This window comes from Indicator indicator, chromosome Z, assembly GCF_027791375.1.
Source record: "Indicator indicator isolate 239-I01 chromosome Z, UM_Iind_1.1, whole genome shotgun sequence".
Taxonomy (NCBI): domain Eukaryota; kingdom Metazoa; phylum Chordata; class Aves; order Piciformes; family Indicatoridae; genus Indicator; species Indicator indicator.
Genome location: NC_072053.1, coordinates 29,369,133 through 29,379,094, shown reverse-complemented (window position 1 = coordinate 29,379,094; position 9,962 = coordinate 29,369,133).

Genomic DNA, 9,962 nt, shown 5'->3' with positions numbered 1-9,962 from the left:
TTTCGCAGAAAGAGTGGTCAGGCATTGGAATGTGCTGCCCAGGGAGGTGGTTGAGTCACCAACCCTGGATGTGTTTAAGGGTCATTTGGAGGTGGTGTTTGGGGATACGGTTTAGGGGTGATTATTGGGTTTAGGGTTATTGGTTGGGCTTGGTGATCCTGAGGGTCTTTTCCAACCTGAATGTTTCTGTGATTCTGTGATTCTGTGATTTTGTAGCTGTTGGTTATGCAGTGACTCCATATGAAGAAATGAGTACCAGTCACCTCTGTATGAGCTTCATGGATTACATGTAATCCATGGAAGGCTAAACAGAAATACATTCTGCAGGATCAAGTAAATTGGTAGTTTTTTCCAGTTGTATGTATCTGGTTATCCACAAGACATTCTTGGAACTGCAGGAATAAAGGAATGTGAAACCTAAGGGATGAGCAGCAGAATCCACAATGGGATTGAAAATAAATTGAGAAAATTGAAATATGTTGCAATGTAACTTAATCTTGCATTCTTCTTTTGGACTACTAATTGCTACTGACAGGAGTAGCCCTTTTTCCACAAGTCCCATCTTGGCTAAGGAAGGAAGTGCCCCCGCACTGGCAATTTCCCAGAGAGGCAGCTGCAACTACCAAGCTCCCTCAGTCATACCTAAGCTGTGCTTGTCTCTTCCAGTCAGTTAAATATTCAGTGTTTACTATGCCCAGACACTTCCATGTATGAAAATGGGATTCCTCTTCAGTCTGCCAGAAAAACTAACCTCTAGGCAGTTAAGTGCTGAAGTTCCTCAATTTTTGACCTGTATCACAGAATCACAGAATGTTAGGGTTTGGAAGGGACCTCGAAAGATTATCCAGTCCAACCCCACTGCCAGAGCAGGATTGCCTAAGGAAGGTCACACATCCTGGCAGGTTTTGAATGTCTCTAGTGAAAGAAACTTCAGAACCTATTTGGGCAGCCTGTTCTGTGTTCTGTTGCCCTCACAGTGAGAAAGACTTTCTGTAAGTTTATGTGGAATCTCCTATGCTCCAGCTTGCACTTGTTGCTCCTTATCCTATCACTGGACATCAATGAGAAGAGCCTGGTTCTGTCTTCCAACACTCACCCTTCCCATATTTATAAACATGAATGAGGTTACCCCTCTGTCTCCTCCTCTCCAAGCTGAAGATACTAGCTCTCTCAGCCCTTCTTCCCCACCCAACTCTCCATCCTGTTTGGGTCTTGCTGAATGGTAGCACAGCCTTCAGGTGTGTCAGCCACTCCTCCCTGTCTTCAGCAAACTTGCTGACAGTGCTCTTTCTTCCCTCATCCAGGTTGTCAATGAATATATTGAATAGCACTGGTCCCAGTACCAGCCCCTGAGGGACTCCACTTGATACAGGCTTCCAGCTGGACTCTGTATGCAATAGTGTTTTAACAATTTTCCACTAAGAGAAGTATTTCAGATTTTGATAAAAAGAAATAGTTTGTGGGTGAAGCATTAAAAAAACCCCAACCCTCCAAAAAAACCCCAAACCAAACAACAAGCCAAACAAACAAGAAATGTAAGTGGCAGAGAAATGCATTACTTTTCAAACTGATGAATTAATTAGTAGATGTGAAGTTGATACCAATGTGTAGACCCAAACTCCAAATAAATCGGGTAGTTTTGAAAGATGATCTAGTATAGAAAGGATCAAATACATGCAGAAACCTCCTATTATAGAGATGAATAATTTAACAAGATAGAAAAAAAAGAAATGCCAAGGATATGATATCTTAACTACTGAAGGATTGACTGTATTGCTTTACCTCAGATATTCAGTGAAGTCTTTTCTTAACTGCAGATTTTGTTTCAGTAAATTACTAGGGTTTAAACATAACAACAGCAGAATGGCAATGTGATACTGTCCAGACTTATACAGCAAGTAAGGGAATGGTACAATTTTATTATGGTACTGCATTGGATTTTGTTTTCAAAACACTGAATGTGGATTTCAGCATATGTAGATCTCCTGCACTGGTGGAAATGGAAAGAGCTAATGCTCTTTGTGACCTTCAGAAGGAAAGCCAGAGACTGCCACTTTTTGAGGATGTAGCTGAGAATTGTGGTAGTTTTTTTTGTTGAGAGAACAAGAGCTTGCACCCTCACATTTTGATTACCAAAGTCATAAAAAGAATCAAAAGGTGTAAGAAGGATGTTTTAGATAGGGAAATGGAGGAAGCATTCTCCCTCCTACCTGCAGATCCTATCATAGTCTCAATAGATGGTGGGATGGAAGAGAGGACTGTGAAAGCTGTTTTGGGTGGAGAGGCAGGCTCTACTTGAATAAGTGGAAAAAAAAAAAACAAACCACCACCTTAGCATGTGTGTATGTCTATTAACTTACCTTATTTTTTAACTTATCTAATTATTAACAAATGCTCTTCCTTAGAGGAGGCTATTCCTTTGTCGTTGTGGAAAGAAACCAGATGGTAATTGCTTTATTTTCCTTATGCTATGGTACCAAGAAGCTGAAACTGAAATTTGTAGCGTTTCCTTTTCCGATTTGGAGGTGTGCCTTGTAAAGGTAATGAACTTTCCAAGTCTGTGAAGCCACTACATTCCTTTTTAGTGTTTGTCAAATAGAAGGTTACCAGTGGATATAGGTAGCTGAAGATTTTTGTATTCATTCCACAGGTATAACTAGAATGTTTCCAGTTTTGAAGGTTAAATTGTATAGTACTGCTTCTTACAAAAAATATTTATTTTAGAATTTTTATATATGTTATCACTTCCATTTGTGCCTTTGGTTAGCAAATGCTATTCTTTGGAGGTGGTTGCTCTTTAGTCACTATGTAACTGCAGAATCTTTGAATAAAGTTATTCTTTTTATCTACTGCTCAGAAATCTGTAGGACATTGAAAATTTATTCTGATTAACAGAAACAAGGTAACTGAAGATCATTCTGACTATCTATTATAAACTGTTGATTTTCAGCACATTGGGCTTTTTTTCTTTTTGCATATTAATTTTTCATCAAGAGTAATTTAAAAGGATGTAGTGTTGATTAGTACATGTAGTGATAGATGGGAGACCCAGGGAGGAGTCTGCTTAGGTATGCAAAAAGACTCAGTGTGTGAGATTAAAGGCTTCCATTTGTTTAATTGAAGTAATGATGCCCAGCAAGAGGAGATGATCCAGATGGCCATCTGCAGTTACTAACTGTCATCTGGGAAAACATCTCAAGCTGCAAAATATCTGTACAAGGTGTTGAATATGGGTGTCATGACACCAAGTACTGGAGCAGATTTGATAAAATAAATTTTGACAAGGAGATTTCAGAAACTAAGGCATGCATTACACGGGGAAATATAAAAGGTAAGAAATGTGAAGAATAACCATATGTAAAAAGGATTTAAAGATAAAGCAACCAAGCCCATGTGTTTTCCATCCTTGTAAAATTTACCCCCAAAGTATCTATGTTTTCATTCAGTACTGACATGACTTCTGTATAAACAGGCTAACAACTATTTTAAAAAATTACCTTTCTTAAATTTCTGTCTTTTTTTTTTTTTGAGTAAATAGAAATTTATCAACATGAAGAATTCAGTGGGCATGTTTACAAGAGGACAGCTCTGTTAAGGTTAAATTTTTTTATCTTGCTGAATTCCTATGGATTTTTCGTCAGATGAAACTATAAATTTTATTTTATAAAATAAAACAGAATTGAGAATAAAATGTCTTTTGTTATTCTGAAGCAGTTCAGAAAAGTTGCTTAGCAGCAAACATCAAAGTGGTGTTAGTTTCAAATTGCTTAAAACCACATTTCAAACTCATGGAATTTCCCAGGAAGAACAACTTTGGTTCCTTATGCTCTAGTGTGTAAATCCTGGTCTGTTACAGACTGTTTAAAGTATTTATTTTCTGTTTATTAATTGGAGGGACACGTTCTTGTTCCTCTTGTTTCTCTTCTTATCCCTCTGGTAAATGATTGTCTTTTAAATCTTAAACCCCAGGACCATGCAGATGGCTTTCCAGGAAAGGCTGCTCATTAATACACGTAACAGCCACCTGTGATCTGGAAAAAAAAAATCATCAGTCTTACTCTAATCAGACTTTATAGAAGGATATTTCACATGAAGCAATATCACATTTAAATTAATAGCAGGGCAGCATTGAAAAAAAATGTATAGGAAATGCAAATCCAGTTTGTACAACTTTCTGCCAATAGTGTGAAAAAATCTGTACTAAGGAGAATGGCAGTCTGCTGAGATGTTTTAGCTCATGCTGCAGGTATTTGACTACAGTTCTGGCCATCTGACTGCAATGGAAGATTTGCCTGTAGAATGAAGCTGTGATTTTCCTTTCTTTCTTTCTTTTCTCTCCTTCCCTCCTCCCCCCCCTCCTTTTTACATGCTTCTCATTACTCTACACAGAGGGCAATCCTAGATAAGCAGATTAATATATGGGATAGCTCCTCTTCATTGTTCTCTGTAGCACCTCCAGCTTTTCCTAGCCAGTTGGACTTGTTAGGAGGAGCTAAGCTGTTGGTTGTTCCTGAGCTCCATTTCATAAAGTATAGCCCAGCATGCACGAGCATGATTCCTACAGTTGCAGTAATCCAGAGGCCTGTCAGTTCCTGACTTCATGCATGTTTATTCCTACTTGTTTTATAATATTGCACTGGAATTTCCTGTCTTAGATAGTTTGCTATTGCATCTTCAGGACTCTGTGAGTAATTTTGATTTTTTTTTCTACTCTGTTAATTACATAGCATAAACAAGAATGCTTGTGTATAGGAAGTAGTTCACTAGCAGCTAACATTTCAGATTCTGTGCTGTGTGAAATCAGGTACAGTTAACTTTGTAGCTCTTCTCTTGCTAGGTTTAAAACAGCTTCATGATGTTGCATGTCGTCAGTACAGTTGGGATTCATTTATTTCTGAAATAGGCTGTGTTCGATCCCTCTAGTTTTTCATTCTTCTCTAATAAAATACAGTAATGCTGCATGACACCTCATTTGTGCCTAATGAAGACATCATGTGGCATATCTAACATTTACATACAATTCGTGTATTGTATACTAGCAATTTTTGTAGAACTATTGAAGAAATGCACACTCAGATTGCAGAAGAATAAAGAATTCCCACCCCTTTTGCAGTGTCTCCCTGCATCTTCTCTAAGTAAGAACAGGACAGTGTTAACATCTAGTATTTTAAACAACTGCAAAGCTTAACGCACTCTCCACCAGCAACCCTAACCCCCCCCTTTTTTTTATGGTGCTATGATGCTTTCCTTATTTTGTAGATGTTGTTTTTGTAGAAAGCAAAATGTCAGCATGTTAAGAGTTCACACATAAAAAAAAAAAAATTCTGCTCACAGTGAATTAGAAACCAGCAGGAAATGCTGTTCAGGATCTGCAGTTTAATCAGATGGAGTTATCACAGTGACTCCCTTGTTGGTTTCCTGAGATTGTCGGGTGTTACCTCTGCACAACTCAGGTTGAAAACAATAAAACAGCAGATAGCAGAAATTAGAAGGCTATTAAGCTAGTGCTCTGCACCTCTCTAGTAAATGCTACAAGGTCATATTCACTGCATTAGTTCATGCAAAAAACTTATCACAATGCTTTGTTTTTTTCACTGGAAACATAATTTCTTTATGTGGTGTAGTAAGCTAGCATTTGTGGGCAAATAGGTTGCGTCATACCAAGAAGTTCTGCTAGCAGGATATAAGTTTATGCTGTTTCTTGATAGATTTCCTTCTTGAAGACATGGCTTTTCAGATGGATTTGTGTGAGTAAACACTTTTAAAATAGTAAATGTTCTTCAGACCAGCTGACTTAGTCTTTCTAATGAATATTGTAGCTTCTAGGGATAGAAAATACCCTTGTAAAAGTTTGACAAAAATCTTCTTCCACTAGAAACGCGTTCTTGAACCTATAATAGAAAAGAGGAATGTAATTTTCACAATATTGCTGCTTGCATGGCTTGCACTGTCATTAGTAGAATCATGTAAAATTAAACTGGCCATCACAAACTGAAAATCAATACTATCTGTGATACTGTCTCAAGTACTTTTGTTAGGTGTTTAATTCCTCCAAATGGCTTTATGAAATCACAATAAAAACACAAGTAGTGTCTGAGATAACTTTTGCCAGCTTTACCACTTTACCTTAGGTGGTCAGATATGGTAAATAGGTACACTATTATTTATGTAATACAAAACCTAAACCACAGTGAAATCTGACTGAGATGATATGCATTAAGTGAGGCAATGAATATTAGCATAAACTATGAGTTTCAATAATATTTCTGAAATAAGAAATCCAAATTAGTTCTTGTAGATGTGAAAAGCTAGTTCTAGAATAGTTTCTCGTATGAGAAGCAGAAGGAAATCACTTGGTAAGACACTAAACTTGGAGAATGTGGTGGTGTGGTCTGAACAGACATGTGACTTGTCTCATTCGAATGAAAGTTACCTCTGCTGTGATAATTGCTTTAATCTAGTTAGGTTATTTAGCACTGAACGTTGCTACTTTGCTTCTCTTGTGCTCAACACACAAAAAAGCGGAGTATGAAAAAATAAACCCTCTGCAATTTAAAGTGGGTTTCTTGTGGCACTATGTTTGCTCTGATCTTAAGAGAGAAAATTGGTCCTGTGCTGTAGCTGAGTACATGCACTATTTCAATACTGCTAACACCATGTTTCCAGGAACTGAAGCTGTATTGATGCAGAATTCTATAGGTGATATTTTGAACCTAACATACCACAAGCAGTGCCTGCAGGCTGGATCAAAGTCCTGTTGTGCTGGATGCTGTTCAAACAAGTAGTAAAAGGTAGTCCCTGCTCTTACAAGATTATAAACTAAACAGGATGGTAGGCATAGTACAAAAATATGCACAATTTAAACATAACCTTGGGCAAGTCAGAGCAGGTCAGCAGCCAAAGAAGGAATGAAATCCTGGAATATACATGCAATACGATTTTTATTAGAGATATCTGTAGAAAATAACCAAAGAAGTTAAGATCCACATTAGGACACCTGTTTGATTGCAGAAGCAGTACAGGTACATTTTGCTAAGGCTAATTAAGGCAAAATTTGCTTGCACTAAACATTTTACTACTTCTTGCGTAGATGATTCCCTAATTTGAAGTTCCCTGACCATGCTGATGCTACTTGAAAGAAACTTTTTGTCTCTTGTATGCTAAATAACTATTCTGTTATCCTATATTCACTTTAGAAAGTCCAGGTAGCTAATTTTTTGGAACTTTTTGAAAACCTTTCCCCAGTTGTTAAACAGTCTTACATTTGCATCTTTGTTTAAAATACGCCAGTGCCTTTTCTCTATAAATGCAAGGAAGCTTTACTGTGCAGGGAAAACGGCCCAAGTTATAGCTTTTATATTGCGTCTACCTTAAGTCCCACTGTCTGAGTTGTGTGTATTGGTGTTTGGCCAAAGCAGATAAAATTAATGTGTGCTTCTCTTCTTAAATATAAGATTAAGATGAAGAAATGTTTTACACAATTTGGAAGAGCTTTCAAAAAGAACTAAACTTTCCTTTAAACTCTAAGGTCTGATGCTTTGCTAACGAATTTAACGGTTAGTTCAGGTAACCACGACAATGATATAATTTATATAAAAAATCCAACGGCTTTTGGAAAACATTTTGGCAAACGTTTTGCTTACAAACATTGAAACTCTGCTCAGTACAGCACTAGAGTATTGGCTGCAAGTATGTCCTGCTTTTGTACTCCTGTTACAATCTTCTGATGGACAGTTAATTGTAAGCTATTTGCAGCCAGCAGAAGCATTTCATCCACTGGTGTCTCTGTGTGCTGGATGTCAGCTGTGTGAAGAAAACCCCATCCCAAAGCACTAACAAAAAACCACGAAGGGAACATTCACACACAAAAAAAAAGAAAAAAAGAAAAAAAGAAAAAAAGAAAAAAAGAAAAAAAAAGCATCCGCATTAGCCACTGGACAGATCTTAAGCATGTACAAGTGGTGAGTTTTTCAAGCTGAAAACAGCCAGGACTGGTCCTGCAAATCCCAGAAAGGCAGAAATCTGCCAGTAGGGCAGTTAGCCCATTCCTTTGCTTCTGCTAATAATTCATGGTAGCCTAGGGAATTAAGTACAGGCCAAAATTAGTAATGGATCTGACAGGCCTTCTGTTGCTGTTGCTGTGTAATATTATTTGAATCATACCATTGACATTGAGTGTGGCATTGCTTAACTTAGAAACAAATATTTCTGTATACCTCAGTTTGACAGATCCAAATAACTTTGGCTTCACAGAAGAATGTATTGATGTGACTGTGTTGTTACGAGTTTATGTTATAATGTTTCACACAAAAATTACAGAAGCTATATAGCCAGATATTTAGAGTTCCCAAGGAAAAAATTAATTATTTTTTGTTTAGCCTATCTATACTAAACTTTTTCTTCTCTCATTTACAGTAGTCGATTTAAATTTCTGAAATAACTGTGCATTTCTAAAGATTTTTCCAGAACTTGAAAAATAAACAGCCAGGTTGAAATCTGCCTTTTTTTTTTAAAATTTTCTTTCATTTTTGAATGGAGACATTTTTCTTTCTTCCTGGCTGATCAGACTTGGGGAAAAAAAAAAAAAAAAAGAAAAAAAAAAGAAAAAAAAGGACTAATAGTTACAAAAATTCCAGGTTTTGCCTGAGATGATGTGGGGGGCATCAGACCTAGATAGCCCCAAACTAATCTCAGATAAGGGTAGTACTCTGGAGATAAGAGAATGGTAAATTTCTGTTTTCATATGTAAAGTAGGGTGTGACAATGACTAAACAGTTATTTGCTTTTCTGTAGTTTTTTTCTTTGTTTCCATTTTGTATAAAAGACTTGGCTTACATCCCAAAAGGTGTTCTAGCTTTGGGAATTATCACCTAACATCCTTTTCTGTGCAGAACCAAATATCTCGACTCTTTGTGTTGATTGATATTTGCACACCAGGTAAAGAACCCCATTTTGGGACATCATCATCAGTACGATAATGTGTTATATCCTCTTTAAATGGCATAAATATACAGCTGTAATATCTGTGTGTTCTGGTAGATACTCAGCAGATCTAAAGATGGGGGGAGGGCAGAGCAAAAGAGGAAACCAAGTAAGTTCCGATCACATTTGGCGATGGAAGGAAAACAAAAAGATTACGTGAGAATATGGAAGCGAAAATTAAGTGTTCAAATGAATACCTTCGAAGTGTCCTAAAAATGTTGTTTTAAACTTTTAAACAAAGAGTGTGAACACAATTTGGCCCAGAGTGGGAAGGAAAAAGCCTCCAAGTCACGTTATTAATGAGGCAGCTTTTGGGTCACTGGTATAATTTTAGTCACACTGGTCTTTTTAGTCACTTCCTCTAAACTGTTGTGCAGTGAACGTACAGAATACTGAAATACGCTTGAAAGATGACTGTGTTCACAGCGGGTGATCATTTGCATTTGTATATATGTGGAAAAGGCCTTAAGCAAAAACTGTGCTCGTTGTTTGCATGTCTTTGCATTCTCAGGATTAAGGACAGGGCTGCTTTTGTTTTGTCAGGATTTGAAGTTTATGCATCTAAAAAAGTAATACTTTGTTCCTGTGTTCCAGCTTGATTGCCTTGAATGAAAGTATTGTTATCCAAGCAGAATATAGATGTATTTACATTTTCAGGCAGCAACACAAATATTCTCTCCAAGTTGCATAGCTCCTGGCTCATGCACCAAGAACATGCTGTTCTTTCAAGGGCTCACTGGAACTTGCTGTTCACCATATGAGAAACGATCATGTCTTTTGCATTAAATAATTTGCCAACAAGATTTACCTTTCACTGTGATTTTGAGAGGTAGAAAAGCTGAGCCTTGCTATAGCCTGGAATCTGAATTATAGCCCATGGAGACTGGATTAGCTTTCTTGATCATATTTTAATTATAATCTAATTCCTCGATCCTTTTCTGCCAAACCAATGCAGACAATATTTGAATTTTTGTGGCCAA